The 23,670-nt window shown below is 45.0% G+C and overlaps 1 long non-coding RNA gene across 2 annotated transcripts in view; it reads right to left on the minus strand.

The window, feature by feature from the left end:
* LOC147014498 (uncharacterized) overlaps positions 1–23,670 on the minus strand; it is an 80,954-nt gene that overhangs the window by 45,609 nt on the left and 11,675 nt on the right. Inside the window, exons 1-2 of one of the 2 annotated variants that reach the window (XR_015050781.1) lie at positions 14,557–15,279; positions 12,545–12,644 (exon numbers count right to left, since the gene is read on the minus strand). This is a non-coding gene — a long non-coding RNA (uncharacterized LOC147014498). Of the gene's footprint in view, positions 1–12,544; positions 12,645–14,556; positions 15,280–23,670 lie in introns of those variants that run through there. The other variant, XR_015050782.1, reaches the window with a different exon arrangement.

The raw sequence follows: 23,670 nt of genomic DNA on the forward strand, positions 1-23,670 counted from the left end.
TTGGACTTGAAATGTTTGATAAACACCATTCTGTAAGAATTTTATGACTTCAACAGGTGGTGGAAGACCAAAACTATCAAAATAAGATTTGTCTTGACTATTAAAAATACAAACCCATGAGAACCTTTCCCATTATTATCTTCTAAGTTCATAATAATATTCTTTGTATGTTTAGGCACATTTGTTAATTCATCTCACAATATTAACAAATCCACATTTGTTAATAACCACATTATGAATTTTTAATTTCTTACAATATTTGACAAGTTCTACATTTGATGTTGTATTCTTTCCAAATTCTTTAAACCACTCATCAATGCTCATTTATTTATTAGAAAGATATAATCCATTACCTCTTTTAGTTAATTTTACACCTGCTTGTGCGATAGAAGAAAGCATATCTCCAACTAACAATCTCACTTTATTAGCAGACCTTCAAGTTTTTCAGCAAAATTTACAATTACACCACTTCCACTAATTTGTTTCTCCAACTCTTTATGTCTTTCCAATTCTTTTTGAGCCTGAGTTGAGCCTTCCTTTCATTGGCAGTTTTCACCACTTTTGAAATACCACCCGTCAATGCTCCAACTGCACTTAAACCAGCAAATAAAGGCATTAGAAATGGGAGAAATCCTCCACTCGTCTCTCTTATTGAATATTTTTTCAACTTTGGTTTTGTCATTTTAATTTTAAGTGAGACAGTATCGTTCAAGATTATAACCTGTTCTCTTGTGAGCAAAACATCAATTCTTACTGCTCCTTTTCTCTGAATTGTATTCACGTTAATCATACAAGGCTTTTGATTTTGAACACAAGATGATAGTTTATGAAGATTGATTTGATTAACATATACCCCAATTGGTACTTTGCCACTCATTTTTTTTTTTTTTTTTGTATACCTTGGTCGAGGCTCGTATGAGAGCTAACACACAACTCACAGCAAGGAGGCATGAGAAAAGAGGGGCGGGAGTGGAAGGGACAAAACAGTGGGGAACAGACACATTAGGTGAACTGTGGAAGGGAGAGGGATGGGGATGGGACGGGGAACATGGCGAAGAGAAGATGGACATTTCAGGGACTTTCAGGAAGGAAAGCAGGAGAAATGAAGGAAGTGGGCTTGGGTGGATTATCGGGGGTAGAAAAGATCGAGGATTTGGATGGGGGAAGATAAGAGGTGGTGGTGAACAGCTGTTTTGAAAGCCTGGAGGGAAGAATGGGAAAGAATAGAGTGAGGAAGTTTATTCCAAAGGTGGGAAAAAAGAGGAATGAAAGAGTGAAGATGAGCAGTGATTCGTGATTTTGGTAGTTTTACCAGAAGGGGGTTGTTGGTGGACCTTGAGCGCCCTGTCGAAATGTGGTGGGGACAAATCGCAGAGAGAGCAGGGGGGGCAAGGCTGGAGAGGAGTCGGTAGAAGACAGAAAGACCACCGACCAACCTGCGGTGATTGAGTGAGAGGCCCAAAGACTCAGCTTCATTGCGGGAGATGCCGATGATCTTAAATGCCCTGGTTTCGACAGCGTGAAGCCGAGAAAGGTGGGAGGCAGGAGCACCAGCCCAGAGGGGAGAGCAGTACTCCATCAGGCTACGGACAAAAGCTTTGTAAGTGGTCAGGAGCTCAGGTGGGCCGAGGAAGGACTTAGCACGACGGAGGATTCCCAGTCGGCGACTGGCTTTTGAGGCAAGGTTGGAAATGTGACTTTCCCAGGAAAGGTCATGGCAGATAGTGAGACCTAGAAGCTTGAAAGAAAAGACTTCTTCCAGAGGATTGTTGAGAAAGTGGATGGGGGGGGGGGGGGTTGTAAACGGTCCTTTCGAAGAGACATAGTGAGAGTGTGAGATTTGTCTGGATTGAAAGACATGTTGCACGTGTTGGACCAGTTTGTGATTTTATCCAGATCTGCAGTGAGTGAAGAAGCTGCTGCTTGCCGGTCTGAGGGATGACAGATGGTACGGCAGAGTGTGGAGTCGTCGGCAAAGAGAAATAGAGGATTTTCCAGAGAGTCCGAGAGATCATTGATGAAAACCAGAAAAAGAACAGGGCCCAGAACGCTACCTTGAGGAACTCCAGCCTGCACAGGAAGAGGGGATGAAAGAACTCCATTTAGGGCCACACGTTGACTGCGACAGGAGAGGAAGTCTGCGAGCCATGAGTGGAGATGGCCTTGAATACCATGGGAAGAGAGTTTGGTGAGTAGGGCAGGGTGCCAGACTGTGTCAAAAGCACGTGATATGTCCAGGGATACGGCTCAGATTTCCTGTCTGGCATTAGGACCTCCATCCATTGATGGGAGAGCAGAAGCAGCATATCCAGGGTAGAGTGACCTGGTCTGAAACCAAATTGATGATTGGAAATCAAGCCATTGGAGAAGAGGAAGGATTTCATATCTGAGGCGATGATGGATTCCATCACCTTGCTGATGATTGGGAGAAGGCTGATTGGTCTGTAGTTATAGGGATCTGTTTTTGCACCTTTTTTATGCAGGGCAGTGATGTTAGCAGATTTCCAAGCAGATGGCAGATGACCTTGGGCAAATGAGAGGGTGAATAGAACAGAGAGAGGGTGAGCAAGAGCAGAAGAGCAGGCTTTGAGGACACGTGGGCTGATGCCGTCTGGACCGGTTGCAGAATCTGACTCGAGGTTTGAAAGCAAGCTCTCCACCTTGTCAGGAGAAAAGGATACAGAGTCCAGGGACAGTTGGGTGCGACTGGGTAAAGTGGGTAGAGATAGAGATGGGTTTAGGACACAAGATTTAGCTGCAAACACCGAGTTTAGACATTCAGCTTTATCACGTGTGGAATCAGCAGTGCGGCCATTTGAGGTAAGGGAGGGGATTGAGGGGGAACATACACCAGAAACAGATTTGATTAAACGCCACCAGGATTTTGAGGAGGGAGAGAGGTTTGAGAGTTCAGACTTGAGATGAGAAAGATGTTGTTTTCTGGCTCTCCTAAGGGTAGATACACACTTGTTCCGAGCTTTGTGGAAAGAACTGAGATTGCCCTCAGTTGGGTTTGCTTTCCATGAGGCAAAGGCAAGTTGTTTCAGGACAACTGCCTCGCCACATGCTTCAGTAAACCAAGGGCGGGAGGAAGGGTAAGACAACTGAACACGAGAGGGGATAAATCTGTGCATGAGGGAGAGCAAGTTTCTTTGAAAGAATTCCCAGGATGAGTTGATGTTTGAGAAAGTAGTGATAGGAGACCAGTCTGTAAGTTTGATGGCTGCTCGGAGACCCTGCCAGTCGGCTTGAGTGAAATGCCAGACTCGACGGCGGAGAGGTGGTTCTCTGATAACAGCCAGAGAGATGTCCACTTTGACAAGGACGTGGTCAGAAGAACCAATTGGAGCGAAGGAAGAGCAGCAGATATTGTCAGGGAAATTTGTCAAAATCAGATCCAGAAGAGATGGAGTACCATTGGTTGAGATCCGGGTCGGGAAGTTGACCGATTGAGTCAGTCCCAATGAGTCGCAGAAAGCTTTTGCTGAGGTGCCATGGCAGGTGAGAGAGGTACCCACACCTAGCCAACTGGCGTGATGACAATTGAAGTCACCACATAAGAGGAAGAGAGAGTTTGGATGAGAAGATAGAAGATGGTCCATGTTTTCGGATAGTGAGGTGTAGATGGAGTCATCACTGTTCGGTGGACGGTACAGTACACATATAAACATGAGGTGGGAGTGGAGGGGAAGCCGAAGCCAGAGCTATTCCTGGGGGTGTGGGGGAGTGAGAGCAGTGCATGGAGAGTGAGGAATAGAGTCTTTGATGAAGAGAGCAACACCTCCACCAGGACGAGGCTCAGGTCTGTCATACCATAAGAGGGAGTAGCCAGGGAGAGATACTTGGGAGTCAGACACGTCTTGGGAGAGGAAAGTTTCTGTTAGGCAGATAATGTCTGGTTTGTCAGTGGCAACCTGTATGGAAAGATCTGAAAGGTTTGAGCGAAGGCCCCGGATATTTGAGGTCCACACTTTTAATGAAGAGGAAGGGGAGGAGGCTTTGGGTGCAGGAGGTGGAGGGGGAGGGGAGGGTAGGACAAGGGACGAGGGGGCAGGTAAGGAGGGTTGCTGAAGGAGTGTGAGGTATTGCAGAACAGCGAGGGAGGGGGCCGAATGAGGAGGAGAAAAGGCTCTGTGGTGCTGGGGGAGAGGGGGGACAAGAGACAAGGAAGAAGGCAGTTGAGGATTTGAGGAGGTGGAGTGAAGAGATGGAGGTGAGAGGGCAGTGGAGGGAGGCAGGTTGGTGGATGAGAGGGGGGCAACTTTGAGAAGGAAGAGTGAGGGGGATAAAAGGTGGGAGAAAGGTGAGGGGGGAATTTTTGAGAGAGGTGAGAGGGAGGCTTGGAGGGAGAAGAGTGGGATGGTTGCTTTGAGAGTGAGAGTGAGGGGTGAGGGGGGTGAGTTGGCACTGAAGTTGGAAAAAAAGAATGTTTGATGGAAAGCGAGCATCCATGGCAAACTGTGGTTTTTAAAAGTTTTAGGTCAGAGATGCGATTTAACACAATTCTTGATGGATGCAATGAAGGCGAATTCAGAGCATGGAGAGAAGAAGCGCTGTAATAGTTGGATTTTTTAGGCAATGAATGAAGGAAAGTTCGAAATGAGAGCAGTCTGTTAAAATAGCAGAAGAGTAGTGCATTGTGAAACAGTAAAGAGTACCACATGTGTGAGAGAGGAAGATGAAGCATTATAAGATCGTTTTTGTAGTTAAAAATAATGTATGAGAGAGTTCAACAGATTAGGTCATGGGAATCAAAAAAAAAATCGAGGAAGTAGACGAGGAGGAAGTTAAGAGGAAGAAGAAGAAGCAGAATCGGGAGAAAATGAGCGTGTTGTTGTTGTTGGGTATATATATATATATATATATATATATATATATATATATATATATATATATATATATATATATATATATATATATACATACATATATATACATATAATTTTTTTTTGTTAATATTAATATATGAGAGAGTTCAACAGATTAGGTCATGGAAGTGTAAAAAAAAAAAACGAGGAAGAAGACGAGGAGGATCAAAATTGAAGGTAATGGGGAGGATATAAATTGAAGGTAATGGGGAGAAAAAACAAACAAAAAAAAAACTAAAAAAAAAAACGATCGAACACAGAGTGGAACCGGTAGGCCTCAAGCCTAGGCCTAGGCCTAGGCCTCAAGCACAGGTAAGAACGTCGACAAAAATACTCAGAAAATAGCACGATTTTTGAAACAAAACCGAACTAGCAACACACAGTAACATGTAGGTGAGAAAATTAAGCAGTTAAAACGGGACAAATAACAACCGGAAACTTAGCTTTGAGAACGTCAGCAGGGAGCCCCAAAGGAGACCTCTCGCTGCTCTAAAACCGGAACCGGAAGCCGTTTAACAAAATTTAACTTAAATTAAACTTCACGTAGGTGAATTCTGATGGATATAACTTCTCCATTAAAAGAAATCACGCGATTATCTTGGTCGGTTATCCTAAAATTTACTCTGTGTCTGTTTTTTTCCTGACACATTGATATACCAAATTTTTGGGTTCCATATTGAATTTATAACCAATTGGGGTTGAGTATGCACTGAATGAAAATATTGTATTTGTTTTTATGCCATCATTATAAGCACCATCAATCAAATCACAGTGAATTAATACAGAGTTTATTCCTGAGGATATTTGAATGACATTATCACTGTAAAACATCCCATTAGTTTCAATCTTTTTTGAGGAGAAACCCAATAACTCTCTAAATGAATTATCAATTGTGAAATCAACCTTGTAGTTATTTTAAAGTTTAATCGTTGATTTTGAAGTATGTTTCTGAATGTCTAAAACAATATTTTTGGTTCATCACCCTGTTCTTTCATAAGACGAGCAATTTCGGAAGATATTTGAGAAATCTCATATGCTCCGGGTGAGACTGTTATCATTTTGTATCCACTTCCGGGATTATAACTAAACTTGTCATTTTTATCAGTTATATTAAATAAGGTATTAAACCTGGTAAAAAGATTTATTTTGAAGATTATAATATGCTGATTTAAATGTATCCTTAAAAAGATAAATACTGCTTCTCCTAATCCAAAAGAATCACATACAAATAAATATCAAAAACATATTCCTTGTGGTTTCTGTTATTATATCAAATCATCTGTTGGAGAAAAGTATAATAAACTTGAACATTATTGTGGAAAAAAGCTTCACAAGAGTTTGTAAAACGACTAGAAAAGGATTGTATAAGACTAACTAAATTAATGAAAGAAACAAATGAAACGATGAAATTAACCGAAGAAGAAAAATTAGAATTTAGAAAGAACAATATCTGTCATATTTCTGAGGAGGAAATTGAGGAGTCTAAAGTTAGGGATCATTGTCATCTTACTGGTAAATATAGAGGTCCCGCTCATTCCTGTTGTGATCTTAATTATAAATTTCCTTCTTTTATTCCAGTCTTTCTTCACAACAGCGCCAACTATGATACACATATATTTATAAATGAACTTTCAAAAACACCAGGGAATATTTCTGCCATAACAAAGACAAGTCAAAAGTATATTTCATTTACAAAAATGATATTCACAAAACAATTAACTCGTATTAGGTTTCGAGATTCTTACAAGTTTATGGGAACACCACTAGCCTACCGAGCATCAAATCTAAGCTCCACAGGCTCTTTTCCAAATTTTAATTCATTCTTTCCAAAAGAGGAAATTCTAACTTAAGAGGAAATTCAGATTAAAGAGAGAATTCAAAGTCAAGAGGAAATTCTAATTAATGAGGAAATTAATGAAGAAATTCTTACTGAAGATGAAATTCTAATTATAAAGAAAATTGAAACAATGAATGAAATTCTAACTAAAGAGGAAATTCTGATTAAAGATGAAATTCTGATTAAAGAGGGAATTCTAACTCGAGAGGAAATTCAAACAAGGAATGAAATTCAAAGTGAAGAAAAAATTCTTACAAGTGAGGGAATTTATCCTTATGATTATATGGATTCATTTATGAGATTTAAAGAAACATGACTTCCTTCAAAAGAAAGTTTCTTTCATAACCTTTATGAAGAAGAGATAAGTGATAAGGAATATAAACACGCACAAGAAATTTGGAAAATATTTAAGATAAAGAACCTTGGAGAATATCATGATTTGTACCTAAAAACAGATGTTTTATTGTTGGCTGATGTGTTTGAAGCTTTTAGATCACTCTGTCATAATAAAAATTGTTATGGATTAGATCCTGCCCACTATTTCACAACTCCTGGTTTAGCTTGGAGTGCAATTTTGAAAATGATGAAACAAGATATAGATTTAATCAGTGATGTTGATATGCTTTCGATGATTGAGAAGTCTAAGAGAGGTGGAATATCACAAGTATGTTCAAAAAGATATGCTAAAGCAAATAATAAATATCTTCCAAATTATGATAGTGAAAAAGATAGTAATTATTTGATGCTAATAATTTGTATGGATGGGCAATGTCTCAATCTCTGCCTTATGGTAAATTGGAGTGTGTGGAAGAAAAGGATTATGAAAAGGTTTTGATGAATATTGTTATTTCTTCTCAAGAGGAATTGAATGAGGAAGAAGAAGGTTATTATTTTGAAGTTGATTTGAGGTACCTGAGTGATCTTCATAATAAGCATAAAGACCTTCCTTTTGCATGTGAGAAAGAAACCCCAAAGAAAGAATGGTTAAGTGATTATCATAAAAGTTTTAATATTGAAGGCAAATCAACAGAAAAGTTATTAACAACATTCTATGATAAAGAGGGATATGTTTTGCATCAGAGAAGCTAAAAACAGTTTTTGAGAGAAGGATTGAGAGTTGCTAAAATTCATAGAGTTTTAAAATTTAAACAAAGTCCTTGGATGAAAAAGTATATTAAATTCAATACAGATATGAGAACAAATACAAAAGTAAAATTTGAAGGGGAATTTTATAAATTGATGAATAATGCTGTCTTTGGAAATACAATGGAGAATGTTAGAAACAGGCAAAACATTAGATTTGCAACATCTTGGAAAGAAGCTTCCAGATTGAAAAATAAACCAAGTTTTAAGAGAGAAGAGGTTTTTTCAGAGAACTTTTCTGCTATTCATATGGAAAAGGAAAGTATTGTCATGGATAAACCAATTTATATTGGAACAGCAGTTCTTGATTTATCAAAGATATTGATGTATGATTATTTGTATAATGGCTGAAAGAAAGAGTATGATGAAAATGTTTCATTGTTGTATATGGACACTGATAGTTTTATCCTAGATATAAAAACTGATGATGTTTATAAAGATATGAAGAAAAATATTGGAGTATATGATACAAGTAATTTAGTAAGAAGAGCGAGTTATTTTTCAAAAAAGAATGAAAAGGTTATTGGTAAGTTTAAGGATGAGTTGGGTGGAAAAGTAATGAGTGAGTTTATTCGATTGAGAGCAAAGGCATATGCTTATAAGTATGGTGATCAGATTGATAAGAGGTTAAAGGGAATAAAGAAATATGTAATAAAGAAATCAATAACTTTTAGAAATTAATATAATTGTTTGATGAATAATAAAGAAGAATATAGGAAAATGAATACAATAAGAAGTTATAAACATAACATATATAGTGAAGAAGGAAATAAAAAGGCATTAGGAGCCTTTGATAAGAGATTTATTTTAGATAATGGAATAGATTGTGTTCCATATGGATATTGTATGATAGGGTGTATAGAATAGATTGTGTTTTAACGATGGGAAGATGGGTTATGGTTTTTTAAGGGCTACCGCCACGTTTTTTCACAATATATAAATGGTCAAACCAAGTATTAATCAAACTAAAGAGTGGAGAAAATCTCAGTCTTGGTATATAAATGGAAAAAATATCAAATAAGTCTTATTGAAAAAATAACTAAAACAAAGGTAAATAAAACAAATAAGCGAATCAATTAAAAAAACTCGTCAGTTAGAGGATGGAAAGAAAAAAATTAATATCCTTGAATGGACTGAAAACTTTGATGGTTATCAATTGAACAATGAAAAAACAATTTACTATAATCTCAAAATGATATGTGGCTCAGGAGGTGGTCAAACAAGAGCATTAAGAGAAGTTTATCATTTCGTAATGGCACAAAAGTGGTATCTTAAAAAATATAAAGATTCAAATGTTTTGTTTTTAAATAATTTAGATGGGGATTATTGTGCAAAGAAAATTAAACTATTGAAGGAATTTGAGAATGAACAAATATTTATAGGTTCAATGAGTGAGCGAAACAATATGCATTGGTTATTTGAAAAAGAGTGTCACTTCAGCTTACATGTTTCAGATATTTCTTTAGAATCACCTTCAACAAATTAAATTACTACTTTACCACTTGAACAAATCTTTATCTTATTGCATTGGTTATTTGAAAAAGTGTCCCGAGGTTAAAAGGGGAGACGAATAAATATACCTTGGGATAAAAAGGGGGTTTACTTTTTAGGGGAAAAAAATGAATCACTGAAAATCCCCCCATTCACAATCCTGAACAGGTCGCCACTCCAACACAGGATACCAGCCTCTTTGGCTATTAGACACAATCCTGGATGGGTCGCCACTCCGACACAGGATACCAGTCTCTTTGGCTATTAGACACAATCCTGGACAGGTCGCCACTCCAACACAGGATACCAGCCTCTTTGGCTATTAGACACAATACTGGACAGGACGCCACTCCGACACAGGATACCAGCCTCTTTGGCTATGAGACACAATCCTGGACATTTCACCACTCTGACACAGGATACCAGCAAGCTGGCTATTAGACACAATCCTGGACAGGTCGCCACTCCAACACAGGATACCATCCTCTTTGGCTATTAGACACAATCCTGGACAGGTCGCCACTCCAACACAGGATACCAGCCTCTTTGGCTATTAGACACAATCCTGGATGGGTCGCCACTCCGACACAGGATACCAGTCTCTTTGGCTATTAGACACAATCCTGGACAGGTCGCCACTCCAACACAGGATACCAGCCTCTTTGGCTATTAGACACAATACTGGACAGGACGCCACTCCGACACAGGATACCAGCCTCTTTGGCTATGAGACACAATCCTGGACATTTCACCACTCTGACACAGGATACCAGCAAGCTGGCTATTAGACACAATCCTGGACAGGTCGCCACTCCAACACAGGATACCATCCTCTTTGGCTATTAGACACAATCCTGGACAGGTCGCCACTCCAACACAGGATACCAGCCTCTTTGGCTATTAGACACAATCCTGGATGGGTCGCCACTCCGACACAGGATACCAGTCTCTTTGGCTATTAGACACAATCCTGGACAGGTCGCCACTCCAACACAGGATACCAGCCTCTTTGGCTATTAGACACAATACTGGACAGGACGCCACTCCGACACAGGATACCAGCCTCTTTGGCTATGAGACACAATCCTGGACATTTCACCACTCTGACACAGGATACCAGCAAGCTGGCTATTAGACACAATCCTGGACAGGTCGCCACTCCAACACAGGATACCAGCCTCTTTGGTTACGAGACACAATCCTGGACGGGTCGCCACTCCGATACAGGATACCAGCAAGCTGGCTATTGGACACAATCATGGACAGGTTGCCACTCTGACACAGGATACCAGCCTCTTTGGCTTTTAGACACAGGATACCAGCCTCTTTGGCTATTAGACCCAATCCTGGACAGGTCACCACTCCGACACAGGATACCAGCCTCTTTGGCTATTAGACACAATCCTGGTTAGGTCACCACTCCGACACAGGATACCAGCCACTTTGGCTATTAGACACAATCCTGGACAGGTCACCGCTCCGACACAGGATACCAGCCTCTTTGGCTATCAGACACAATCATGGACAGGTCGCCACTCCGACACAGGATACCAGCCTCTTTGGCTATTAGACACAATACTGGACGGGTCACCACTCCGACACAGGATACCAGCAAGCTGGCACTCATTTTGCCGACCTCAGAAGGATGAAGGCAGAGTCAACCCCACGTGGTGTTAATTCAACAGCTGAGTGGGAAGTGAACTCAGGATTCTAGGATCCTAAGCACATCACCCGAACCATCAAGCCAACACCACGCATATTGGAGGTGATGCAGGGAGAAAATATCATGGTGTTGATTCTATGTCATGTTTTACACTACTCTGCATACAAATAGTGTTGTGCAGCACATCCACAGTTGAAATGAACCCCCCAAAGCTCATGCCCCCCACCCCCTCCGTTTATCCCACAATGAAAAGCAGTTTTGCGACTTCACTTTGCCCTTCTTGTCAGACGGTTCCGAATTTCCCAGATACAAAAACTCGTGTTATAGGTGGAAAAGGTCGTAGTGAGCATGTGCATGTCAGCAATCAATTAATCAGATGAAGAGCAGAGTGCATTCTCAGAAAAAAAGGCGTTAATGCACCAAAGCCATCAACGAGACAAATAGGTGGTTTGTAAGGTAGAGACTTGTTTCGGTTGTTTCTGTTGAAGCCTCGGGGCACTCTCAGGGTTGCACTCTGTTATATTTTACGCACAGCTGGGTAACGAACTAGATCCAGTGCTGTAATCCTCACTGCCTTGCATTGACCCTCGGACACCAACAAGCACAACGGGACGACTCCTAATGACCTTTTCAAAAATTGCACAAATCGGACTGTGAGCCGCAAAAGGCCAAGCTAACCTTTAATTTATCCATTGCCCACTGTTGCGAACAACACAAGCTTATATACACCGAGGGGTCATGAGTGGCTAAAGAGTGTGCACGTTTGAATGCAGAAACTCGCGTCTATAAGTGAGTCTGGACTGGCTATGATTTGTCAGGGGAAATAATTCGGGTTTTTAAAAACCATTACTGTGCCTGCAAAGGCCAAAAAGTGGGCGCAGTGTGTCCTTTCTATATCCTTGGATTGTCATAAGCAATTACTTGTCCAAAAGACTCCTCTGTACAAATTTAAAGGCTTTGTTTTTCACTTTCTGAATTATGGCTGTGAACCTGTGTTGTGCGGCTACATGAACACTAGAGACATGGTGGTTTGCTCAGGACAGGTAAACCTGAGACCATCGATTCAGGTATATAAAGTGAACCATGTGTACTGATTATAGCAGACCGGTGGAATTCCATCGAGACCTTGTTCCAGAGATCATGTTCACTTTTACACTCGTCCATCTACTTTTATGTCCAGAGAGTCCATTCGTCTGAACACGAGTTCCCCCTTCCTACAGTGGTCTTTAATCTCAAGGCACATAACTTAACTCATCTTGGCAAACAGACCTGCAACAGGAATGATGAAAAAAAAATTCTTTACGAGAATGTTTTCATTATTTCCCAGGGATTTGCGAAAATGGTTCAAACAAACCGAAGGGTAATATGCGTTGAAATGTTTGCCCTTTAACTTGTTTCAGATGGTGAATTCATTACCAAGACAATGGGGACATTCCGGGAATATTCAGTTATCAATTGTTCATTTATCCATTTTCTAAGGTGTTACTGCCACCAACACTACATAACGAATATTTGTAGATGTGGTATCAGGTGTAATGTTACCATTCTTCACTCTGATCAGGTGAAGCTTCCAGTGTTGGGTTGTGCTCTGTTGGCTCTGACACAACATTCCCAGGTATTCCAGTTTGGTTCTGGGGTTGAGCTGGGAGGGGAGTGGAGACAGATTGGGGGCTAGGGTTCAGTGAAGAGGAAGAAGAAGGAGAAGAACAAAACGTCTATTCAGAGTGTAGTTCTGATTAAATGTAAGAAGGAACTGAACTCAATGCAGGCTCTAAATTTGTGAGCAGAGAAATTACAGATGCTATCAGAGAACACGATGGGATGCTAATAGGGTAGAGCTTTCCCGTGGTGTTTTCTGTGTTCACAAAATTCAGTACCTCTGTCTACTTGTAAACAAAATATTTGAATGCAATATGTCGGATTCAGCTGATGAAGAAAAGGATGTTAATGCTTTGAGAAATTTGTCACATAATACCGGAGCTCGAGCCACAGAGCAAAATGTGACAAATCTGTTTGGATCGTTTGTTAATTAGGCCCATCTCTGAAATATATTCCTTAATTTACAAATTGCAGACACAATACGAGTAAAAGTCACATCCACACTGGTAATTAAATGCCGAAGAAGAACGCGTGAAATGGGAGAAAGAAAATAAAAAGAATAACACATCAGTAGAGGTCAGATGGACCTTTTAAGAACTTCCATGATTGGAACCAGCCCTGTATGTGCTACGCCTGTCAGCACATTAATTTACGTGATCAATCATTCACTAGACTGAGAATTAAACATCACAAAATGCCCAAAAATTTACTCCAAAGTGTTTTTTTATGTCCCTGAATAACTCATTTTTAGCTCTCATATGAGACTCGACATTACATACAAAAATAATTTTAAAACTCCAGATCCACAGCACCTGTGAAGCCGTACACTCAATGAGAGTGTAAAACAGCAAAGACGATATTTTAAGAAGGATTCTTAAATCCAAAGTTATTATCCCCAGTCAGAGTGGAAATCGAGAGAATAGGAAGAGAGAAAGGGCAGGTGTTTTGTGAATACCAGAATGAAGCTCCTAGAAGAGCGAGTTGACAGAGGGGAGAAAGTGAACTACAGTATCTAATGGCAGGGCAGTGGGGCAAGAGGAAGACACAATAAGCAAGGAAATTAACGAACAGGAAGAGAAGAAAAACCAGGGTGTAGGAGGAAAGGAAACAGGAACACAACCAAGAGCGATGGGTTCGAGAGGGTTACAGGAAATAGAAAAAGATAGCGGACTGGCATGAGGGATTAAAAGAGATGGTGATGCACTATTTGCTTTATTTAAGCTCTGACAGTGAAAGTGTGAATGAGCATCTTTATATTAGGAATGAAGACAGACAAATGTTAGAAAACAGGAACAAAAGTGTGGAGGTGTTTGATAAACTGGGATTTTTGGAATTTATCCTGGAAGGGGCTACTATAAGAATGGGTGTGTCTGGGAGGAGCTGGGGAGGGGAGGAGGGCTGAGAGTTCAGAGAGAGTAAGACCTTATAATAAGTGGTAAATAACAGAAGAGCCAGAACCTGTCTGCGATGTGAGACAAACAGACCTTGCGCTTTGGCCTCATCACAGGAGATACCAATATTTCTGAGAGATGGAGACTCCACATAATCTAGGACATGGAGAGATGTAATGCTGTGGCACCAGCCCATGAGGAGAGAAGTAATCCATTGAGTTATCCCTCCATTAAAACCTAATACTGGCATTGAGAGGAGTGCCATGTAAGGAAAGGTAAATACATTATAAATGGGATTGTTTGATTACAATATACAGTATGTTTGTATATAATATATTGTTAGAATTCTGGCCCGCCCGGCGTGCGATCGGCCACGTAACTTAAATCGGGACGCGTCGCCCACCGGAACGGACAATTCAGTCGTGACCCTCTTGGAACTACCGCCAAGGAGCAAGCCACGGGTGGCGGTTTAACCTCACCACAACCCAGTCCGCATTCTACCCGTGCGAAATAGGGTGAATCGCCGAATGTCGATATACCTAAGTACCCGTGCGGGTAGCATACCGAGGAGTTGTACCACGCCCCAGGTCGACTCCGGACATGAACCACTTAAGCGGCTCGTTCCGTGCTGCAGGGATAACTGAGCGGAGTTATCGTCGACCTCGATGGTTCAGATTGTTTCTTGGGTGTCTACACTCACTACCAATCCCTTACGTGATGGAAGATGGACCTTTCAAACAAAGGAAAGGACGCAACAAAACGGGAAAGAGTTCAACAAGCAAGGATATTTATTATACAACACGTAAGCAGGCAAATAGGAACAAAAGCAGGCAAACAAAAGCAAGGGAAAGCACTACGACCGAATATAATTTATAAATGTACAGTCACTTAAGCAGTTTCTACTTTACAAGACACGGCGCCACAAGATCCATACACAACCCCGAGAAGAAAATGGTGACTTCCCTTTGGGCCGTCGAGCCCTCCTCCCACGACCATCGGCGTGGTTGCACCTGGCCCCGACTCCTCTCGCGGTCTGCGAGCTCTCTCCGGCAATCCTCGCCCAAATGCGCAGGTCCGCCACACCACCGGCGCTGTCGCGTCTCCCGCCCATGCCTCCGTGGACAGGCCACCCGCCAAACCGCGAGAACAGGACCAGAACGAGCCAAGACCCAGCCTCCACAGCTGCCAGAGCAGATGAGCGTAGAGGAAGAAGCAACACGAAGCCAGGACCAGGACGAGAGAAGAGGGAGTGAAATCCACGAAGAAGGAGAAGAAGAAGAACGCACCCTACGTGCGTCTGCCCTTTATGGAGTGGGGCTCCGCCCCGTTCTCAGCTCCACCTCTCTTCGATGAGTTTCCAGAAAGTTTCCAGAAAGAAAGAAAGTTTCTACACATCAAGCGAGCGCACTACCAGACTTTTGTGTGGAGAAGAGCCTTGGAATCTGAACCACATCTACCTGCACCTGAGAACTGTGGGTGGGAACAGGTCGTCAAAGATGGCAACGAGACATTTCAGCCGCGACTCATGACTGCACAGCCTATTACTGCTTACTGTGTAGAACTGACGACATGCAAATGCCGTGGGTCATGCTCAACTCGACGGTGCAAATGTACACGGAATGGACTGCCTTGCACGAAAGCATGTGGATGCAAAGCCCTTTGTAGGAACCCGTTCAGTGTACAAGCCGATCAATAGCTCTGAAAATTGTACTTGGGTGTTCTCACAACACTTTTCTCTTCTGCAAAGCAACGTAATTTTGTGTTAGAAAGAATCTGACAGCTGTTGAAATAACCTTTGACTGACTGTAAACCCATCTCCATCAATAGTGCTAAACATTTTCTTTTTCACATTTGTTGCTCATATGTGCATTTTCAATTTCGTCTTTGAGTTATCAATTATGTGAAAAGTTGTGATCCAGTACAAAAATAAAGCACAAAATAGTGTTCCTCGTGTCAGATTACATAGTATTTCACAATCATGACAAATATCTGGCGAGTACAATTTGCAGTAAGAAAAAGACGAAATCTGATGGCGGCCATTTTGATTACTGTCATGGCGGCCATAATATTCAGATGCAGACTTGGCAACAAGTGGAACTAGACTTGGTCATGCCAAGACTCTTCAAAAACACCAGTTGCACCATTCTAACATGAAATCAGCAGCGAACCTATTTTCTAGGCTAGCTACAGATTTTGGCTTCTAGACTAGTCCGTGGAGAACAGCATTCGGAGTGCGGGAAGTGGCGAAAGTGGTGCTGTTGTAGGTTTGATCCAAAATAACGATAGAACAGAAAAACGGCTATCTCAAAGGATCGCAGCCCGGTGAACAGGGAAATTCCCTTTAAACAACGGTGGGGAAATCTAACTACACAATTACTTATCGTCATAACTGATCTAAGGTCCTTTATGGTATATTGTGAATTTCCAGCCGTAACACTACCCCCTCCCCTTTTTCCAGACTCGTCCCGAGTCGTCGAATTTTCGTGTGCCATCATGTGTAAGTTTTCCCCTTGTACGATTTACCTTCGGATCCTTGAGTGCGACATTCAGTGTATTCGTGTCCCCAAAATAAATAACCTACGGGCTGAGTAACTAACTAAACAAACCCACTGATATGGACGACTTAAATAAATTGCCGGCGCTAAGACTTACCTGCCAGGGGCGCACTCATATACAATACACAACTTCACAACTTAACCTTACAAATCTTACACTAAACCATGGCCCAGGATCAATGGACTCTGCAAAGAGAAAAGAAGTTAGCAGGAAGCCAGGCTGCTCGCACGCAGTCTCTGGCTCATGCAATAATGCAGGTGACAGGGAACGTGGCCGGCTGCTCACTCGCAGTCCAAGGCCTCCCCCTCGGAAATGGACGCAGCGAACACAACGGAGCACGAGCTGCGCGAATGCAGTCTCCTGGTGCGGCCGCCCACCGGGCAGTCCCTGCGGCACGCGGACGGTGTTGACTCAAACAACACAATGCGATGAACGGTGGATGGATGGATGGAAACAAAACACGGCGCATGGGCTGCTGGTGCGGTCCCGTGTTGCAGCTGCCATCAGAGCAGTCCCTGCAAATTTGTGCGAGGATCTTGGCGCACATGGCATTGAACCAAAGGGGGGGGGAATGCAAAACAGAACGGGGGCAAAAGACGACGAGGGCAGTAGGCATGGATGGCAAAGGTGGACAGGCAAGGCATGGCATGACAAGGCCGCTGTCGCAAACACAGCCAGCAGATGAAATGGCTGGCACAGGCCTTGCAGCAAACACAGCCGACAGACGATCCGACCGGCACCGGCCTTGCAGCAAACAGCCAGCCGATGACGTGGCCGGGACAGGCCTTGAGCAAACAGCCAACAGATGAAGTTGCCGGCACCTTGCCTTGAGATGGAGGCTGGCGGAGGGAGTGCAGTGGTGCTGGCCACTCAGAAGGCGGGCTCGGACCTACCTGACTGTCTCCCTCCCAACCTATCGCCTTTGCCTGTCTTTGTCCATACCCACCCCCTTAATTTGCAAAAATCAATTTAGCCCCAACTTTTTTTTTTTTTTACTTCCCCACTGGAAATCGTCCCCTAACCCCATTTACTGTGATTGTTCGGCTAACCTATCCTGTCCTAGCCCATTCCCAACCCCTACGTTCCCTTCCTGGAGGGGAATGAGGGAGAGCTCGCATCCTGTGTCGAGGCCCAACTCAAGCCTCAGGATGGCCTCCTCAGACTTCAGCGATCTTTACCCAAAGTGGGTCCAGCGGCCCACAACGAGAGTGAAGGGATGGATGGTGCGGAGGGGTACACTTCCTAATCTACCCTATCCATTAACCTTTAAACTACCCTGGGGCTTTCAACAAGTGCCTCTCGCTTAATCTACTGGTTCTAACAACCATGATTCCCATCACCTGTGTTGGTGTCCTTGCAAATTTTGGGCCATGCCCTCAAGTTTCCCGCCCGTGCCCTCACACGGTCTCACGGCTGGGACACGTGGCTCCCTTGGCAGGAACTAGCCTCTGCTGATTCCCCAACGATGGCACCCCCAGGCACTACACTGCCTCCGAGCCTACCAGCTCCCGAAATACCGGGGAGTGCCCTCCCTGGCGACTCCCCTGAAACGCTCACGTGGCAGGCTGGCGCCCGGGCCCCTTTCCGAGGGTCACCCCTGCCCACGACACTGCCCACGCGGCCAATGGCGCCCCGGGCCCCCGCATCATGCGGACGCACCCGTGCCCACTATGCTAACCCGGCTCCCATGGGCCCTTGGCCTAACGCGGCCGACGAGCCTGGTGCCCGGGATACCCACCTTACGCAGCCATGCTCCCAGCCCGACAACAGGGCTCCTGCACCCCTTCAAATGGGTATCGAGCCTACATTCCCACCAACAGCAAAACGACTTCCATTTTGTAAATTTAACTAACCCCCTAACTCACACTACACTGACCCTGGGGTCCCTTGGGCAGGAGTCACTCCCCCCCCTCAATCACTCATCGCACCATGCATTCCCCATTCACTCCAGACACTCAGACCCGCTGGCCTCACTCACTCAATATGTCTCTACCTCACAACTCTTCAACACACACCGCTGAATTCTGCCATTCTGCTCACTACATCCCCTAACTACCTCGTGCTCCCACGTTGTCCCTTACACTACAGCACGCTCCTTTTAACCTACGTAGCTAAGTGACGTCCCCACTACCCATCCAAAGTCTGTCACTGTCCTCAAATGTGTCCCATTTTTCCAACCTACATCTCACCTAAATCCCTCTAACTAATCCATTCACGGGCCCCATGAGGACTTACCCCTGCCCCATTAAGCCGGTCTAACTAAGCTAACCCTTTCCCCTAACTAGTTCCATCCTGTGCCCAGGCAAGGGGGTCTTCCACCCCTTGGCAGGGAATCCTGTTCACCAGAAGCGAGGCTTGCTTTTGCTTTTTTTTTAATGCGCGTGCACCAGCGCGGCAACTCGCAACCTGCGCACCTTGCCCATGACATCATGGGAGCTGTTCGCGCTTGGCGCACCTCTTCCCTTCTCGGACGGCACCATCAGGCAGGGATTCACCCTCCTGCCAGATTCCAACCACATGTGCAGCCATGACGTCACCCTGCGCATTCAAAAGCAAGCCTCACGTTTCAAGGGGTTCCCCACACGAACACATGTGCTGTGCCCGTCGGAGCTTCACACACACGCTCGCGTGGAGAACCCATCCGGTCCAAATCCGTAATCTAGCCTAACCTTTGTCAGTCTGCGGGATCGGCAACATCCACCGCTGGCGTTTCCGGACCGGGTTTCACTCCCGCAAGCGTGCACGTGGCGGCCTCGTGTGAAGCACGGCACGAAACTGGCGCTCGCTGCTGTGCAAACCCGGCGCGGTCCCCAATACAGCTACGGCCGTGACTCGGCCTTTGTCCATCTGTCGCCGTCATCTCCGTCGCACTAAAGCTCCATTCAACCCACGCACACCTGCGTGTCACGACACTCACATATCTTTCCATTACACTCACGCCGGGAGCCATGGCTGCATGTTCACTCATGCCCGCCGTCATCTCCCTTACATACAGCGACCTCACACACGCTGTTCCTCTCACACTCGGCCGCTCACTTCACACACACCATACTGCCCACACACGCGGGGGCACTCACATTCTGTGTTTCACTCACACCCGGCCTTTCACTCAGACACGGGGTCTCTTTCACACATGGTGCGCTGGGGAAGGAACGCACTCCGGCACACTCGTGACCACACCACTCACACACGGGGCGCTCTCACACGTTTCACCACACACACCGGGACAATCACACTGGGGAATCGTGTCACCTCGAGGGCTGCCGAGGGCTCCCGGGGCCTCCATACCCCCCAAGCTCTCCGTGCACCCGTTTGCAGCACTCGCCCCCTCAACTCCGGTTGGCATGACCGAACTCACCTGGTCGATATCAGCTTCAAGGGAGCATACTCCCTCCCTTCGTTCCTGGTGGAGGCCATCCAGCTGCTCACACCGGGTCACGACACATTCCGCCAGCTCGCCCCCATCATCCTTCACTACCTCCGTTTGTGTGTGCTCGTCCTTAACCTCGTCTTCATCGTGCAGTCTCTCCTCTATTCTTTTTATCTCCCGCGTCTCTATACATTTTCTCTCCTTGTTCCTTATTTCTGTTTCTTCCTGGTTCCAATTTCCTTCCCATTTGAGTCGTTCTTCCTCTCGGAGCTTTTTGAGCTGTTCGTTCTCTTTCCGGAGTTTTTCGATCTCCGTGGACTCAAATTTTGCTCTCCCCTCGAGCTGGTTAATTTCAAACTCGTATAGTTTTTGTTTTCTCTCCCACTGTTCGTCTCCTTCTTCCCTCTCCAATCTCGTTGTCTCCTTCCATTGACTGATTTGTCCTTCCTGCTTCATTCCTTGCTCCTCGGACTCCAACCTATTTTTTTTTTCCTTTTGTCGTTCATTTTCAAATTCATACTCTTTCAGTTTTCTATTCCACTGTCTCTCTTGTTCCTCATGGTTCAATCTCAAAGTTTCCTTCAATTGGTCGAGCTCCTTTTGCTGTTTCGTTCGTTGTTCTTTCTCTATCTTCTCGTACTCCAGCCTCGCCTTCTTTCAATTGGTCAACCTCAAATTCATGTTCTTTTTGTCTTCTATCCCACTGTCTTTCTCGTTCCTTCCCTCAATTGACTGATTTTTCTCCTGTCTCATTCCTTGTTCTTTGTGTTTTCTGTTCCACTGTCTTCCTTGTTCCTCATTCTGCAATCCGGCCTTGGCTTCCAGCTGTTCGATCTGTACAGTGTGCTTCCTTAACATTTCATTCTCCGTTTTCGTTCTTTCCTCTCTCAACATCCTCAGCTCATTTTGTAATTCCATCTCTTTGTTTTGGTGTTTCTGTAACTCAGAAGCTTTCTTTTCTAATTCCTTTCTCATCTCCGCACACTCCGACCTTGCTTTGGCCTCTGTTTGATCTGTACAATGTGGTTCCTCAACGTTTCATTCTCTGTTCTCGTTCTTTCCTCTTTTAACGTCCTGAGCTCGTTTTGTAATTTTGTCTCTTTGGTTTCGTGTTCCAGTATCTCATAAGCTTTTTTCCATTTTTCCTCCCTCTCTTCATCCCTTTCCTTGCACATCTTATCACTTTTCCTGCTCATCTCATCATACTCCAAGCTTGCTTTTTTTTCTCAATTGTTCCTGATATTCCTGTCCTCTTTTTACCTTCTCCTCCAAGATTTTCCTTTTCCGAATGCCTTCTTCTACCTCTCGCTTTAGTTCCTGTGCATCGGCCATTTGTTGTGACTCCGTACGCACGTAATCCTCATGAACCCTGTCTACGCGCCGCCGTGCCTCGTCCAACTCAAAGGAAAACGAGTGTAATTCCCCTATACAATTGTCACCATTCCTCCACCGTTGCAAGGACTTCGACACTTGTCTCTGAAGCCCGTCAATGCATGCTCCGGCCTCCTGCCACGCCTGCCATGGTTTGACCCCGTGGTTTGAAACAGTTGTTGGGAGCGCTCTCCTCGTGTCGTGCCGTTCGTGGCGCCATTAATAGCGGCCCTCTCACACCTCGTGCCGCGCTGAAGTGCGGCCGCGCCGCCATCTTGCGTCTCCGTTTGCCGGAAAAGTCCGTGCTCAGTTTCTGGGGTTGAGCCCCCCCCCGGATTAAAATTACAAGTACCGTCCCGGGCCATGGATTCTATATTCAAACACATATTCATTTCTACCCCCGGCATTTCAACGCTTTGAAATGCCATCTTATTTCTCGTAAGGGATTAAATTTAAATTGCTCGTAATTTAATGGAACACGGAGGGTCGCTCCACTCACCCTTGATCCGGTTCCGTAAATTTAGTTAGAGACCGAGGTGGATTTGAATCCCACACTCCTGTACACCAATGTTAGTAATTCTGGCCCGCCCGGCGTGCGATCGGCCACGTAACTCAAATCGCGACGCGTCGCCCACCGGAACGGACAATTCAGTCGTGACCCTCTTGGAACTACCGCCAAGGAGCTAGTCACGGGTAGGGGTTTAACCTCACCACAACCCAGTCCGCATTCTACCCGTGCGAAATAGATATATCGACATTCGGCGATTCACCCTAAGTACCTACGCGGGTAGCGTACCGAGGAGTTGTACCACGCCGCAGGTCGACTCCGGACATGAACCGCTTAAGCGGCTCGTTCCGTGCTGCAGGGATAACCGAGCGGAGTTATCGTCGACCTCGGAGGGCGGAGGAGCTCCTTGTGAGCTAACGGCCATCCATATCTAGTGCCCAACTGTGTCTGCGGACGTCCTCCTGCAGTTGGGTTACTTTTTTATCAGGAGGTTGGTGGCAGAATTTGCACTCCAGCCACCGTAAAACCCTTCATTCCGCAAAACACAAAAACGCAAAAAAAATCTGAAAACCCACTCCGTGGGAGTGCGGTTGCTGAGAGAGACTAGGATGAGATTTGTTACCTGCATAGTCCGTGAGCATCAGTTGCGGCTGTATGGACATGTGGCTCGTTTTCCTGACGCTGATCCTGCTCACCAGATTCTCTCAGCGGGGGAGTCTCGTGAGTGGAGGAGGCCAGTGGGCCGACCACGTGCCTCGTGGTTGCAGCAGGTTGACCATCATCTCAAGGAGATGGGGATGGGCCTGGCATTTGCCTGGGGGATGGCCAGACGGAGGCCCCTGGAGTACCGGCGGAAAGTGGACGCAGCGACGCGCTGTTCTGGCACATGCTCCCATACCTGAGCTGACGGTTCAGATTATTTATAGGGTGTCTACACCCACTACCAATCCCTTACGTGATGCAAGATGGAACTTTCAAACAAAGGAAAGGACGCAACGAAATGGGAAACAGTTCAACAAGCAAGAACATTTATTATACAACACGAAAGCAGGCAAATAGGAACAACAGGCAAATAGAAACAAAAGCAGGCAAACAAAAGCAAGGAAAAGCACTACGACCGAATATAATTAATAAATGTACAGTCACTTAAGCAGTTTCTACTTTACAAGACACGGCGCCACAAGATCCATACAAAACCCCGAAAAGAAAATGGTGACTTCGCATGTCACCATTTGGTGTGTGAAAATGTGAAAAAAGTGAAAAAAACGGAAATGTGAAAGAAAATGGTGACTTTGTTCTCCTCCCACGACCGTCGGCATAGTCACGCCTGGCCCCGACTCCTCTCGCGGTCTGCGAGCTCTCTCCGGCACTCCTCGCCCAAACGCGCTGGTCCGCCACACCACCGGCGTTGCCGCGTCTCCCGTCCGTGCCTCCGTAGACAGGCCACCCGCCAAACCGCGAGCACAGGACCAGAACGAGCCAAGAGTCAGCCTCCACAGCTGCCAGAGCAGACGAGCGCAGAGGAAGAGGAAGAGGAAGAGCCAGCGAGGAAGAAGAAACGCGAAGCCAGGACCAGGACGAGAGAAGAGGGAGTGAGATCCACGAGGAAGGATAAGGATAAGGATAACGCACCCTACGCGTGTCCGCCCTTTTTGGAGCGGGGCTCCGCCCTTTGCTCCGCCCCGTTCTCGGCTCCACCTCTCTTCGAGGCGTTTCCAGAAAGCTCTCGAAGGGGGCGTGCCCCCACTCCGATCACCTCACGCCGTGCATCCACCAATCGGGAGCGAGCTGCCCCACCCCTCCCCTTCACACCAAGCGTGGTGGGGGGGATTCAGGCGGAAGCATCAGGCGGGGAAATTAGGCGGGAAAACCC

This window comes from Eptatretus burgeri, chromosome 13 (genome assembly GCF_056783735.1).
Source record: "Eptatretus burgeri isolate ZD-2024b chromosome 13, Ebu_testis_v1, whole genome shotgun sequence".
NCBI lineage: Eukaryota > Metazoa > Chordata > Myxini > Myxiniformes > Myxinidae > Eptatretus > Eptatretus burgeri.